The sequence below is a fragment of the Thermobia domestica genome, chromosome 6 (assembly GCF_964235325.1).
Source record: "Thermobia domestica chromosome 6, izTheDome1.hap1.1, whole genome shotgun sequence".
Taxonomy (NCBI): Eukaryota; Metazoa; Arthropoda; class Insecta; order Zygentoma; family Lepismatidae; genus Thermobia; species Thermobia domestica.
Window position 1 is genome coordinate 282,037,551 of NC_137459.1, and position 16,680 is coordinate 282,054,230.

At 33.0% G+C, this 16,680-nt stretch overlaps 1 protein-coding gene across 3 annotated transcripts in view; it reads right to left on the reverse strand.

Moving 5' to 3' along the window:
• The window catches only part of LOC145688508 (uncharacterized), a 906,862-nt gene that overhangs the window by 453,143 nt on the left and 437,039 nt on the right, over window positions 1-16,680 (reverse strand). The gene's annotated exons all lie outside the window — the stretch shown is intronic.

Below are 16,680 nucleotides of genomic sequence, written 5' to 3' on the forward strand. Positions count from 1 at the left end.
CCACTGGTAATTACATATGTAATTGATGAAGTAATGTAAGTGAACAATACATGATGTTCCGCTTATGTGTTGAAACGAACAGATTTAACAGGATATTTTTGGCGGTATCTTCATATTCTCGATCGTTTCCAATCTCCGACTGGCATTGTATACCTCCCGAGCATTTGCCGAAAGCACTTAGATTCTACTCTTGCGTGATTACAATCAAAAGTTATTTGGTGGCATAACTGCGCTCATGTTTTGGGAGTATCCTTATACGTAGATATGTATATCCTTCGACAAGACATGAACTGCCGGACCCATTTGAAAGTCATTTCTTTTATCAACTGGATCCAATCATTTCTTCATAATAAGGTTTGAGACAAATTCAAAATCCTTGTTCAGTCTCTGCTCGTGTATTCATATCTACTTCATTAAAAAAAAAAAAAAAATCTCACTATACCAAATACAATTTTCGCAAGTGTCTCTTGCTCAAGACCGCAACATCTGCTATACTCAAATGTGGTTAAAGGGTTATTTGGATCTACACGTTAAGTGGGTAACCAAAGGCAGAATTAGTCAACGCTTCTAACACGTGTAAGATAAAAATGCCACTTGTCCAAATTACGTTAATGTATTGTGGCACTCAACAATATATGTCTACAGCTTAATCTTCAACCTACAATCTGGTATTTGGAATATATCTGAACTGTATGCTTCACTTCAAGTACCATATCCAACAAACAGGCATGAAAGTTTTTCGTTGTCTGCAAGCTGTATACATATTATACGTCCAGGCATATTCAGCACAAAACAAGGATCCACATCTAATATGACAATGATCTCAATTTATGTACTCATATATCACAGAGAACATTCATATTTATCAGAACCCGCTGCGAGTCCAAAATCATGAAGCACGTATTATTTTAGACCAATTATTGTTACAGCGCAGTGTCCATTTACTCCATTTACACAATACCTTAATACCTCTATTTTCAGGAGATTATGCTCGACCAACCTTGCAAGTCTTGGAGGTGAATTCAAAGTGCTAAACATAGTTACGTAAGATATTAGAACACTACTTTTCCTCTTGCTCTATTTACTAAATGCCAGAGTCATAATGACCACCATTTTCTAGACTTCCATATAATCAGCTATCAAGGGATAGCAAGAGTGTGTTCCCCTGAAACAATATATTCAGTAAACTTCAAAATACAAATCACCTCATATAGAGATAGAAAGTTTCCAACTAAGCACAATAATAACGCTCAAAAATTATCATTGATAGCAGGACCAAGAACATTATGTGTTGTCATTCCTCTCGGGTGGATTTTTTTTTTAAAGAGCGAGATAAAGAGAACAAAATATCATGAAATCCTGATACTTTTCCCAGTAAAATTTTTGTAACAGTAAGGTTCATTATTGCTTATCTCGTGTAGTGCTATTTATGAGCATTTTTTTCATTATAAGATTTCCCAGAGTAACTCAATGAGAATTTCGGTGGTCAATTACTGTACCTTATGATAATTGCATCACTGCAGTTAAACGATTTTTTAAAAAAATTCAAGTTGAGGCATAAATTTACGTAAATAATGGTCAAAATTTGTTCGGTAAGTTTAGAGTAGCAGATATAGTTACATTCAGATAGTTTCATTTTTTCTTTTACTTTTATATATCGGGGGTTCCAAATCACATATACACCCCTCTGAAATCTGAATAAGTAAAATAAACAAAGTTTTGGAAACTATATTTCGTGTATTTAGTTATGCTCTATCAAATTGTGCTCTTTTCAGCTTTCGGTTTTTACGAGAAGTACGTTATTCAGAACAGAAGTTGAACTTTTCTAATGCAACATGATTTTGGATTCTAAGTCAAAAATAGGACATTTTTACTTGAAATATATTTGTAAAGAAATGTTTTTAAGACCTTTAAATGGCCTTTGAAACTAGCTGTTTCCTGACTATGTTTTTTTTTTCATTTTTAGTTAACAAAAATATTAATTGTTCTGCCAAAGTCTTTGGATCACTCTACATTAACATGTTATAAGTTAAAATTTATTTAATAAAAGCTGTAATTGATTACATGTATTATTTTAAAAAGTTTAGTTTGCCCACAAACCACCTAAAACTAAATATAATATTTATCCTATTACTGAAGGATTTCATCGCATACAGCTTTGTGTTGATGTAATATTAACGGACAACATATTTTAATATTGTCTAGAAGTGCATATCGAGATTTACTACGGTGACGCTTAACTGAATTTGACCCGAACACAGTTTAAGTTGCTATTAAACCGTCGAAAACAGTCATGTGCAACACCCTGCCTACTGAATCCTTTCATACGACGCGCCAAACCCGTCACTGAAAACATATTTCTTACGCAATCTCTTAAACTGAATTGAAGATACCGGCGTACGACCTTCGGTGCCAGTTGACACGCTGTGATTGAGTTCACTTTGTTCTAACTCGGATATGCCTGCGAGCAGATTAAATTGCAGTGTCACAATATGCCAATATAGATTAAGTTGCACTGTCGACTGTCACTGTACGACTGTAGATCGAGTTACAGTTTTGCTTGTCTCCATACATTACGTTGTATTTAAATTGTCAGAATAAGTTACAGTTGAAACGACGCATCTCCAAGAGTGACACATCAAAATTGGTGTGAGCCCAAAAAAATACATTAAGGGCCATATGCACAGTTAATCCCTTGATTGTCTCTTAGGTGAACTGTACTTATTGGACACCTCAACATACTCCTTGATTGTGCGGTGCACGTATCTCTCAAAGTGATCCCTCGGTTACGGCCAACTATGAGTGCTGGTTGATCTAGATATACCTAGATCGAGGCTAAAATTTGGTCGAAAAAAGTTGAACGTAACGCTCCGAAGCTCAATTCTATTCTTGAAATTGTGTGGTTACCAACGCTATGAGGGTGTAGATTTACATTAGGCATCCCACTAGAAATGAATTACATATATCATGCCTTTCTGATAAAACCGACTTTTAGTACTTTCGGGAATTGATTTTATGAGCAACATTGCATTTCCCCAGTACACAGTAACTTTAGATGAAGTTACGAAATGCCTATAAATACATCATTTTGTATCAATTTGTCCGAGTCAGTAATTATTTCAGAAGATTTTTTTTTTTTCAAGGTTGAGTGGAATTTCAGTACACTTGGGATGAAAAGTAGTATTACGAAAATACTGGGAATCCACATTGAGAACGATAGGATATATGGTCAGGAGGGGAATTATTGGGTCCGGGTATATACGAACTACGGTACTGTAAACACAAATAGTAATTTTTAACTGAAAATTAAAAATAAATAAGTAAACGACGACGGAACGACGATTGCATAAAACACAGGAACTAGCAGAACGTGCACACTTGTTTACAAACTCCTACTACTTACATGTGCACTGAAGAAAAAAAAAATATCTTTGTTTTTCTATTGATGAAACAGTTCTAACTCATGACTATTTCAGAACTAACATTATCCGATTCTACCCGACTTTTTTCATATAAACTGCAACTATATTTAGCTTCAAATCAAGCATCACATGTACGGTTTATTTGACGTATACTTAAAACAGAATGTGCTCACAATTAGGCACTAGTAATTACAATATTTTTTTCTTGCATGGTAACTTATTTATATATTGATGATGCATATGGTTGACTATTGCATAAAATATATTGAAATCAACTGCTTGGCATGCTATAATCAAATGTTTGATGATGAATAACCTGAAATCGGAATTTTAAATGCATTATACCATTGAATATATTCTATGTTCATTTCATTGCATATTTTTATTATCCTAAATACTTCATCAGATCTACTTAGTTAAGCAGCATTAAAGATGTATATGTATTATTTAAAAAGAAATGAACAATAAGTATCTAGTGCAGGACAAATACATGGCTATAATTAAATATCAGACCTGTCCAATTCAATATTCAATCTTAGCTAATATTCCAAACTTTGTAATATAGGGTTAGGACATACTCTTTTCGACAAGGATATATTTACTTTATCATGTTTATATAAACAGTTTCTATTTGATTTTGTTGCTTGCAATACTTAAAGAAAAAAAGAAGAAAAACAATACAGCTGAGCTATCTTCTCTAATGATGAGTGTGTATTTATGTCTTGTCCCGTAGTACTTCTCTATATACTACCGAATAGATTATTATAAGCCAAATCAATAACGACCCATATAAAGCACTAGGTACTTGTGTATAGAATTTCTAGATTCATAGCAGCACTCACCTACCTAGAAAACTTGACTTTATACGAAATAATTGTTTCATGCTTCGTATCGTTGGAAATCAATAGGGATAACGTTTGAACCAATTTTTCACTCCCAAAAAAGTCCCCCCAAAACAAAAAAAAAGTTTATTTTCCCTTTTTCCAAATAAATCTTAAAACAATGGGACAAACAAGACATGGTTCAATGCTAGATAAATTCATACCTCATTTGCTGACGCATAATCAAGATTCTGCAGATGGCACTCTCATAATGTTAGTAGATAGTTCCCGTGAGCGGCCATTCTGTACCTAGCAAGTATGGAAAGTTGTGTTTTGAACTTGTGGTCGGAGAGCTATTTCCTGTGCAATATGAATGGGCCCATTGGACATCGAGTGCTGAAATACATAACCAGATAGTGGAAGTGAATGATCCACATGTAATGTCGAGCGATGTATGACATTGTGTTGAACAGACCAAGACCTGGTGGACATCAAAAGCTACTGAAGAAAACATCAAGCGTGTAGAAAAAATGATGCAAGCGAACAGGTATGTCACAATTGATGAGGTCGCCAGAGTAATCGACATCGGGCAGGAGTTTGTTCGTATGCAGAACAAACATTATTTTATTTTATTTTATTTTATTTATTTATTTATTTATTTTTGCCAAGAGAAAGTTCTAATTATTGTAAAGGACTATTACAAATGCACTAACGTCCCTGTTCATATGAGGCAAAAAAAAAAAAAAAACATTTCTCTTTACTTTCGCAGTATATTATTCGTTTTGCATAAGCAACTCTTAGGGAAACATGTTTTCCTGGGTCCCAGGGAAACTTATTTTCCGATTTACCATCGTAAGTAATAATTACTGAAAATATATTCAAATCCACAGGAAAACTGAAGTGGTTATCAACCAAACCTGCTGTATTTAGTAAAGAAAATCCATTTTCCTTCAAAAATATGAATGATCCACATTGTATTTCCTGGTGAATCCTAAATATTGGTTTCTCTCTCTCTCTTTCTATATATATATATCCTGTCCATAAACATTATTCTAGAATGGAAAAGAAAAGTTCAGATATGTACCACATCAGGTACAATTCTGAAAACTGATAGTTACAATTTCGGTCAGATCCATTTTCAATAAATCAACGATTTCCTACTTTTTACACCTATACATACTTCGTGATACTACACGTTGTAAGACATACATCGTATCAAGCCATCTTTCACAAGAACTTTTCAGTATATTAGCCCAACTGACAAAATACAGATATATCTTCTTGTTAGAGAGAAAGTCTTTCTTCTTTGCGAAAATTTTGCTCTAACTTGATGTACTTTTCGTTCCTGCTGGTAAACGACAGAGGATTTCTTAGTCTGTACTTTAACAATATAATCTTTGCTTCAAAATGGAACTAGTTGAGAAGTTTGCTTTTACGTATAGAAGGATTAATCTCAGGCATTTTGAGAATATTACGGACTATAGCATTTTCCGGAGATTCGGAGGAATTTGGTGTAGATGGGAGAATTGTAGCCCTGTCTTGTTCTTGTGGCGTAGGTGAACCATCAACTTTCGATGTTCCTGGTCGAAAAACGTCCACCGGTTTCAAGGTTGATTCTGGACTGGTTGTCTTCAGTGGAAGGCGATACGAAGCGGAAGGAAGGCAAGATTAAATCTGATTTTCGACAGAAGATATGATTAAACCTGATTTTCGACAGAGTTTTGTAGGGATGGCTATGTTACCAATTTGTTGCTCTTCTGTAGTAGTGTGCCTTCAGAAACTTGAAAAAACTCTAACTAAAGATTGAATAACATTCGTGGAATGGGGTGGTGGATCCACGACATCATATTCTTCAATGAACGTTCGTAACATTTGTAACTCGAAAATTGGGGCGAATGCTTAATGTCTTCAGAATCGTACGCATTCGAAATTGTGACGCGTCATTTAGACCATGCTTTATGTTAGTTTAAGATATGAAATTATAAGCATTTTATAGCACATATACAACACATAAATTAAAGCATAATTTGATCTAAGATATGCATTTTGCTTTTTATCAGGAACAGCTTGCAACTAATAATTTCGTTTTGGGTGTCTAATAAAAAATGGTATTAGTTTCTAAAGTGCATATATGTAGTTAATATGTTTCTTTACACTGGAATATTTCATTGGAACGTTACTTATTATATTTAAATTGAAATATCAATAATATTAATTCCGAACTACAATATACAACCAGATTTTCACTATGTCCAGAATACTTCAGTTCGAATTAAATGCCTCTTTTCTTGTGTACTAACTTTCTGCCTGTAGATCATTTAAGCATCTTAGCGAAATATCATTTTCTTAATATATATACTGCAAATAATTTTCAATTATTTGCAATTGAATGCAAAGCATGTGATAAATTCCACAATAATTCTTTGAGAAAACGAACAGGATACCCTATACAAATACATCGCAAACGTAACAGAAAAGAAGCAAATTGAATACATCGCAAATTTCAATTTATTGTTGGAATTGCGCAAACAAACAAAACTAGTAGTGTTATTCCGGATTTAGGAAATAAAGATAGAATCATTATTCAGGGTAAACAACTCATGGCAGAGGTTGTTTATTTGCCCACAGAACGGAAGAAGAGGCGTTGATGAGTCGTTTGACACGAGGAAATGAAATGATGAGTAGAGAAGTCGAAATTAATAAAGACATATTCACAGAATATTGCGGTAATCATGTCCATAGACATTTTCAGAAAGATTCATCATTAAGTTACATTATGAAAATACAAATGTATGTTATTATCTCTATTCAAAACGATGATATTTTAACTTACTTGGTTACAATAATCAAAGAAGAAATAAATGAATAATAATAATAATAATAATAATAATAATAATAATAATAATAATAATAATAATAATAATAGATAAAGAATGAAAACGTGTTTTTGGCACTGCATAAGAAAACTGGATTGAACAAAAAAGGATGATAGGTGAAAACGAATATATACAATTGTATAAATTTGTATACATAAATTTGCGACCAAGACCTCAATAACCTCCGATTGACAAATATTCATTTTACTTAGCCTGACAGTCGAAGAAATCAAATTTTCTCTTCTCACTACGTTCTCGCTTGTGGTCTGATAAGTGTACACATTAGTGTTCATATTATTACGAACAATATGCGAACACGAATAATTAGAATTTATCTAAACATATACAAATATTTAATTATAACATTCAAAATAACGCACAAATATTTTGAAAGCTTTATCATATTACTCTGTGATATTAAGATATGTACCACATCAATACTATTATACAAAACTGAATTAATGACTTAATCATCACCGTCCAAGCCATACTACCATAGGTAGACATATTAAATTTGGACAGAAGACTCTTTCTATGAAGGAAGCAGGACTTTTGGAAATACATAACTTAAAGGGGTAAAGGGAGTTTATTTCTTGCCAATAGTGGTGTATCTTACGAGTCTCGTGAGTTACAGAGATGAAGCTCGGCATATGAACTCTTCATTAAAAAAAAAATGGAAAACATTTTCAGTGTTTTCAAAAGTTCTACTCCTAAATGGGAAAAGAGGGACATCCCTAAAATAGTCAAACTTGCATTTGTTTAATAGTTCGAGATCTGAAATTCAGTATATATACAATTTAATTTAAAACAAAGGAGGAACAGATTCCAGCGTTTCGGAAAAATCCGCTCCAAAAATAAAAAAAAGAGGCAATTACTGGTATATTGAAATTGTCCATTAGTCACTTACTGTCGAATGTGGAGATTTGCTTAAGATGGTGATGTGAAATTCGAATTATAAATTCTCAAAAAAAAAAAAAAAAAAATGAAATACGTATTTCTGCGTTTTCGAAAATTATCATCTTAATGGGAAGAAAGCGGCCATATCTATAATATTCGATTTTCTTTATCTTTATTGAGAAAGTGAAAATGCGAGGACTCACTTAAATTGAAGATGTGAAAATCTGTCTATAAACTCATAAAGAGAAAGAATAAAAATCAAATATGTGTTTCAGCATTTTCAAGAATACAGCTTCCACGGGGAGAAAGAGGGCCCACTTCTATGACTTAAATATTTACCTTTATTTACTCACAAAGTGCCGAATGGGGGATCCGCTTAAGTTGGAAATGTAAAATTAGGTATATAAGTATCTAAGTAAAAATAATGAAATATGTGTTCTAGAATTTCCAAAAATTCTTCTCCTACGGAGAAGAAAGGAGTCATTTCTATAATGTCTAAACTTTGCTTTATTGAGAAAGTGATCACTGTGGGGATTCGTTTAAGTTGCAGAGGTGAAATTCGGTACATAAATTCTTAGTAAGAATGTCGATGTAAATGTTTCAGCATTTTCAAAAATTCAGTTTCTAAGAAGATAAAGGTGGGTCATTTCTATAATATTCAAATTACTCTTTGTTTATTCAGAAAATATTAAATGCGATGATTTGCTTAAGTTGAAGATGTGAAAATTTGTATATAAACTTTTAAATAATAATAATAATAATAATAATTAAATATTATTTAAACTTTAGCAAAAATTTCACTTCAAAGAGGAGAAAAGATGACATTTTCTAAAATATTTATGATTTTCCAATATTTATTCAGAAAAAAATCTTTAATGTAATGATTCATTTAAGTTGGAGGTGTGAAATTTGTCATGTAAACTTTTAATTACAAAATAAAATGATCTCATGTTTCAACATTCTCAAGATTTCCTCTCCTCATAAGGCAATCTGTACTATTACATGAAAGATGGAAAGTAACTCACACGTAGACACCCAAGCCATGCTAATATATCAAGAAACATAAAATATAAATAAATAGCCACTCTTGTTAGGAGAGGGATGAAAAAGAAAAGATTTTCATGTGCATGCTAAGGAAAGTAAAGGGGATATTTCCGTTTGAAGACGAGTAGGACATTCTCTCTCTCTCTCTCTCTCTCTCTCTCTCTCTCTCTCTCTCTCTCTCTCTCTATATATATATATATATATATATATATATATATATATATATATTACACATTGAAAGTGATTCTGTTTGTTCTTTATGATCTATCAGTTAACACAGCAATCTGAGTACCACCCATAGTTACAAGCCTGATGCACTTACGTAAATCAACTGTAGTTATTGCATATTTTTTCCTTACTCTCTTTAGTATGGCGTTTACGAACAACATGTTACTTATCCTACATATACAATCTCTCTTATCACTGCGTTCAGTGAATGTCCATGCGATCGCTCCTACTTTATGTTTCTTCAATTTCAAACTGTCCTATTTGAGAATGAAATAACGAAATCGCACAGTTTCGGTGGAATTTTCTAATCTGGCGCTAAACAACATGCAACATTATTTTTGACAATAAACTAATTCAAACACGCATCGGTTTTCGATTATTTGACACCAGAACTTTCCGATGATTGTATACCGAATGTTTGGGAAATGTGCTCATTTACTCTGCACCATCCACGCACAACGTGGAACATATTTTTGTCGAACAACTTCTATTGACACGTAAATTTAACTGATGACGAAAGTTGTCGATTCGCCATTCGTTACAACTCTCACCCATTTATCTTTTACTTCATCTGGCTATTGCGCAAACTCCTCACCTTGTGATCTCTCCCGACTTTTCTAACGTTACGTTCGCAATGAATATAAAGTAAACAAATCTATTTTATTCTACAGTAACTGTTATTTTAATACTTATATGACATATTACACTTTGAATTTAGAAAAGGGGTCTAAAGTAAGAATAATAATTAATACAGTATGCAGATGGAATGATGGATAAGTTCTTTAGGTTATTTTCTAAAAATATATATATATATATATATATATATATATATATATATATATATATATATATATATATATATATATATATATATATATTAAAGATGCTATACAACAAACCAACATGTTAAAAATAACCCATATTTGGAGACGGTGCTCCCTCTTACGTTGTGTTGTAACTCTGATAATAACGGAGTTACCCTACGTCAGGAGACTGTTGAGACACCCTGTATATAACACTTTATAATTATACATAGAATTTTATTGTATTCTTTGTTGATAAATGTTCTAAAACTAGAAATTTTGTACAACTAAGTTAGTTACAAACTGTATGCCCACTGGGTCGTTAATAACCCACAACGAAAATCCGGGAAAATAAATGTTTTGGAGCAAATAAAGCATATTTCTTTTGTGTACGCCATATTTGAAATATCCACTCAAAATATGAACAAAATCGCGAACAAAAAATAGTTCTGGACATATATGGGTTAATAAATAAGACTGAGTTGATAACCTCAGTACGGCACCAACACTTTTTTTTTTTTTTTTTTGAAATTGATATTTATATTGATTCTTGAAGCTCAATCATACCTTTTAACCTTATAAACTTTTTTGTTTTATATTTCGACACATTTCGACTAAGCCTAGTGTGTGGCTTCAAAAATAATGTACTAAACATGTTTGATGAAAGTCCACCACATACATTTACTTAAACGCGAGCTAAAACGCATGGTTATTCTTAAAAAAATGTGCACTATCCACGCTCTAAATTGTATGATATCTTATGCTACCCTAAGCCACCAACAAGGCGTGAAATTCAAGGCGAATTGCTATCTTACCCTTTCTGGCTCTTTATCTGAAAGGAGAAAATAAGTCCACCAACAAGTCTCGAGAAAAGTTCAGAAGAAATCTGCTGATTTGCAGTAATCTTATTCTTCTTGTGAAGAAATTGCTTGCCGTCCTGAGAATGACGTTTAATAAATGTATAATCTTCTCTAAAGACCGACATGATTAAGTGCTAAGGGACCAACTAGTCCTATAAAAAAATAAATCTTGCTAGAAGAGCTAATGAACTCAATGATCTATAAAGTTTAGCCTTTGATTTTTGTAGCGTAATGCACAAGAGGACAAAAAGAAAATAATTGAAGAAAGTACGTAATGTGCAAATTTCCTTTAAATTTGTAAAAAAAAAAGAAAAGAAAAGAAAAGAGAAAGAAAAGAAAAGAGAAAGAAAAAGAAGAATGCTTCTACACGGATGTGATTTGACGTTAGAATATATCAATATGAAACATGGTGTAATTTCCCTTCAGTGAAGCATGCCAAATTTGCAATTTCCAGACGTTGTCATGTCAAAGAAAGATGTTTTTTTCCTTCTTAACATTAAAAGTCTCTGCATCTCTTCTTTAAATGTTGCCCCATGTTTCGTTAAAAAAAAATGATGCAACGTTACACTCACGCAGCACATCCCCCGATAGACACTGGTTAATATGCTTTGACTAACAATGCATTATGCTTTCAAAGGAAACTTTTGGTTCTCCCTCAGTTCAAGTTCAATAAAGAGCTTCAGAAGAAGGAAAAAGTTTCCAATTTTCGAAGAACAGGGATAAAAACAGCAACATGTTCAAAATAGGTCGAGGAACGCACAAAAAAAAAAGAAAGAAAACAAAGAGAAGAAAGAAAGAAAACTAACGAATAGAATAATGGAAACTGAAATTTTGCTTCACCTTTGCTAATAGAAAACAGGAAGCTGTAAACACTAAAGTAATGATACTCGGGATTGGGTTTCTAGATTATTATTATTATTATTATTATTATTATTATTATTATTATTATTATTATTATTATTATTATTATTATTATTATTATTATTATTATTATAGTAAAAACTTGTACGGAAATTTTTTAGATATACTCTGAAAAAAGAAAAGTCGTATGATATAGTCAGTAGTGAAACTGAATATTACATCAACAAATATAAAATTAATGGAGTAGTAATAAATAAAAATTATATGTATTAAATACATATGCATTATGTACTATATATGACAGACAATTGACACTTGATAGTTATGTGACGTGCAATCTATTTTAAATCACCCAATTTCATATTAAAACTTTGAGGTTCAGTTTTTTTCTTGATAAGCCACTTTGTATAGATACATAAGCCCATTTTGCATCTTATCATAGTTTGCACTAAATGCTGTGTCTCCGTAATTGTTGAAGATATTGACCCTTTGTTTCTTTTTTATTAATGAAAGAGAATTAAATTTGCAACATTTTATGCTCGGTGCACATTTAAGCCTAGTACACTACAAAAACATTTTTAAAAAATGTTGAAAGTTTGAAAAACGCAAATTGTCATTTTTGAAATAAAAAAAAAATCAAAAAAATATATTATTCACTGTATTTTTAAGGCATAGGATGCGTTGCATATCACTTGCTAATACAGCTTGAAACATCACCTTGTTATTTTTTTAATGTGTCGTTAAAATATTGTGATTTTTTAAAAATGTTCGCCGTGATATATGTCAATGGGAATGCACTTGAGAAATATCAAATTTTCAGAAAACAATAATTATTTACGTAGTAATAAGTGGTTGAAATTTGAACGTTAAGAGTCGGAAAATTTTCCGACAATTAATCGGATGATGCCTCTGTAAGGGGGAACTAGGAAAAAATCGTAGTATTTTGAATAAATGGAAATGTTTATCTGACAATTTGTATGTAAGGAACTGAAATGCGTACAGGTGAACCGTATATTTCAGAGTCTGACCGAACAGAAATAAGTACTGCTATACAGAAACTAAAGAAACACAAATCTTCGGATGCAGACGAAGCTCCTGTTGACTTAATTTTAGCTAGAGGGAAAAATCTGTGGAATTATATACACAAACTCATTCTCTTCATTTGGAGTAAGGGGATTTTGCCCCAAGAGTGGAATTAATTACTGTCCAACTCACAAGAAAGGCGACCAAACTGATTGTAATAATTATCGAGGCGTCTCTAATTTGCCAATATCCTATAAAATTCTCTCAAACATACTATTAGCAGGATTGACTTCATATGAAGATGAAATTATTGGAGATTATCGCTGCAAATTTTGGTGAAATCCATCAAATATGGGTTAGATATTTACCGTTCGTCAAATACTCGAAAAGGAATGGAAATACAATGTTCTAATACATCGATTATCTATTGATTTCAGAAAATCTTACTAGTATGTTAGGAGGGAAACATTGTACCACATTCTTATACAGTTCGTAATACTGAAAAAAAAGTTTGTTAGATTAAATAAGACGAGTTTAAATGAATCCCAAAGTAAAGTCGGAGTAAGAAAATATTTGTCCATGTGCTTTCACGTCGAGAATGGCCTGAAACAAGGAGATACATTGTCTCCGTCATTATTCAATTTCGTTCTAGAATACGGTATAAGGAAGACCAAAGAGATAAATCAGGGCCTAGAAGTGAATGACACTCAGCAAGTTTACTCATGTTGATGATGTAAATCTGATAGGGAATGATATGGGAATAACGAAAAAAAAAATGAAAATAATTTTATTAAATGCATGTAGGGACAAGGGTTAAGAAGTAAATGCAGAAGAAAAAACTAAATACATGTGATATTTTAACGTATACAAAATATTGCAAATCCTGTATAGGTTAAAATACCAACACTTTCGGCAAAGTGAATTCTTTCAAATAACTAGAATCAACATTAACAGACAAAAAAAATCCACAAAAAATATTAAAATAAAATAAATATCGTCCGAAATAAATATCGTGTTATTATTTAAAGAAAAAAATCCCTTTTCCCCATTTTTCTCTTCACAGGTACGCTATAGCGAAATTTGAGTAGTACCATTTGAAAGGCTGCCTTACGCTGAAGAACATGAGGTATGACTCATGTTGGTAGAGCCAACAGACGTGTGTCAAAAAAAATCTCGATTTCTTTATTTTTTTCATTTTTTACACATTTTTATTCAATTACTTTAGTAAAGTATCTACAGTATTATCACTATTTATTCTAAAGAAATGATACGTATCTCGTTATCTTTGGCAAGAACCAGTCTTTCAAATGGAACCACTCGCATGTCTCTAGCGTGTACCGTAGTGCAGAAAATTTGCAAAAAATGGGAAATCGGGGAAAAGGGACTTTTTGACAAAATTTTATATTTTTCGCGAATTTTCTCCACTATGGTATACGCTAGAGACATGCGAGTGGTACCGTTCGAAAGACTGGTTTCGGCCAAACAAAACGTTGTATCAGTCATGTATCTACAATAATTAGGGATGAGTCAGGAAAATTTTTATGTAAAAATGGGTTATCCATTGCTCACATAGGGGAAAGCTGATACTGTTTGCCCATGGGGCAATATTTTTTCCTCCCTTATTTTTCAAGATATAATATTGAAACTACGTGCAATTATTACACATAGTATGTAGTATGTTTGAGATTTTTGGAGGCTCTGTGGGTTGACACAGGGGCCGGCCAGAGGGGCCAAATTCGGGGAAAAAGGGATTTTTTGACAAAAATTTCCATTTTTCCCAAATTCTCTCCACTATGGTACATGCTAGAGACATGCGAATGATGATGATGATAGTATAGAAATACACTAAAAAGGTATTATCAGGGAAAATATGTAAATCGGCTGTAGCATCAAAACTATTCATCCCAGGGCCACTCTTTGTATTTCATTCTCTTCACCATAAAGAAAAGTTTTTTAGTAGCATTCGCATGATCGTATCCTATACCAAAGGGGAGATATTCGCGATAAAAAGGTATTTTTAAAAAGAAAATCCCTTTTTCCCAATTTGAGCAAAAATTTCCCGCATTTGGTACACTTTAGGGACATTTTACGGACGCAGTTGGAAACACTGCTTTACTAGAAACAAAGCGAGGTATGTACCATGATCCTACTGACGCAATAGATGATTGAGTGAAAGTCTACAAAATACATCAAAAAAGTTAATTTAAAAGGGTTAAGGAAAGAATTTGAAAGTACTTGAAAATAAAACCCAAAGGCGAATATTCGGACCCAAGAGGAACGGGAATGGAGAATGCCGGAAACTTCATAACGAGGAACTGCATAATTTAAAGCGTTTACTAGACACTGTAAGAGTCGTCAAGCAAGGAAGCTCAGGTGGGCAGGCCATGCAGCCAGAATATAACAAATTAAAAACAGTGCCAAGTTTTAACTGAAAGTCCAATAAGAAAATTACCATTTGGAAGACCTGGGCACAGATGAGTGGACAATATTAAGATGGATCTTGTAGAAATATGAATACAATGTAGAAACTGAACCCAGTTGATTAAGGACATAAATCAGTGAAGAGTTTTTGTTAGTGTAGCATTGAATCTCGGAGTTCCATAGGCCATATAGTTAGTTACTTAGTTAACGGCTTACCGTTAGACTTCTAAACAACGCTTAGCAGTTTTATTCCATGCATTTCTTATAAACTTATTCTAAATTACAATTAGTGATTCATATCTGGAAAAAAAATGTCCAAACTTCAACATTGATAGCAAACAATTTGAGAAGTAAAAGTCTACACAGAAAAATGTTTCACCTCATATGCACTAAATAATTGAGGCCCAACCGCAATGCCAAGTTTGGTCAAGATTGGTGCAATTATGTAGATCGTACCAGATGTACAGATCTTTATCAATTTAAGGGAAACATCTGGAGAAGAAAAATACGACTTATGCCTGCTTCCACAAAAGTCAGGCAGTAACCAGAGAGCAAGAGTGTTGATTGTGGTGTGTTAGGGTAAAACGCATACCACGTGAGGAGCAGTAGAACGGCAGTTTGGAATGAACTGAGCTGACAGTGATGGTGTAAAATGGGCAACTTTTCTGATCTGTAAAAGAGAATCGATTGTTAGCACTCGGCTATGTAGCCTGAGCGTGGAAAAACTAGCAAGTGTATTTGATGTGTGTATATGTCACGAGCAACGGTGTTTGAGGCGATGACTGCCTACAAACTCACGGCAAAACCACATTGGCGAAGAGGAACAATTGTTTGTTGAAAACATTCAGTGGTGAGTCCCGTCGATAATTAAAGCGGATTGCAACTCAGGGGTAGGGATGGCCGATTCCGGAATTTTAACTTTCCGGAATCTGGAAAGTAAAATTGAAAAAAAATCGGATTTCGTAACGATTCCGGAATTTGAAAAAAAATCGGAATTTGGAAAAATCCGATATCGGAAAATTTCCGGAATTCGAAAAAAAAGTAGAATTGAAAAAACGATTTTGAAAAAAGAACGGAATTAGGAAAAAATCCGCAATTTTTCCGAATTCCGGATTTTTTCCGAAATCTAGCTTTTATCTGAATTCTGAAATTTTTAAAATTCCCGATTTTTTCTCAATTCCGGATCCTGATTTTCGGTGGGTCCTGTGGTGGCGCTCACCTGTCCTGTCACTGCTCATGATTATGTTGCCATTATAGGGTACACGGTGCATTCTATCCTCTCTCCATATGTTGTTTCCGGGCAATGGAGCATATTTCAATATGACAATGCGCCCATTATAATGTACCATTATTCTGCACGACAACACTTGAAGGAAAGGAAAGTTTAGAATTATAATTTTAAAATAGATGACTACAGCGATTAA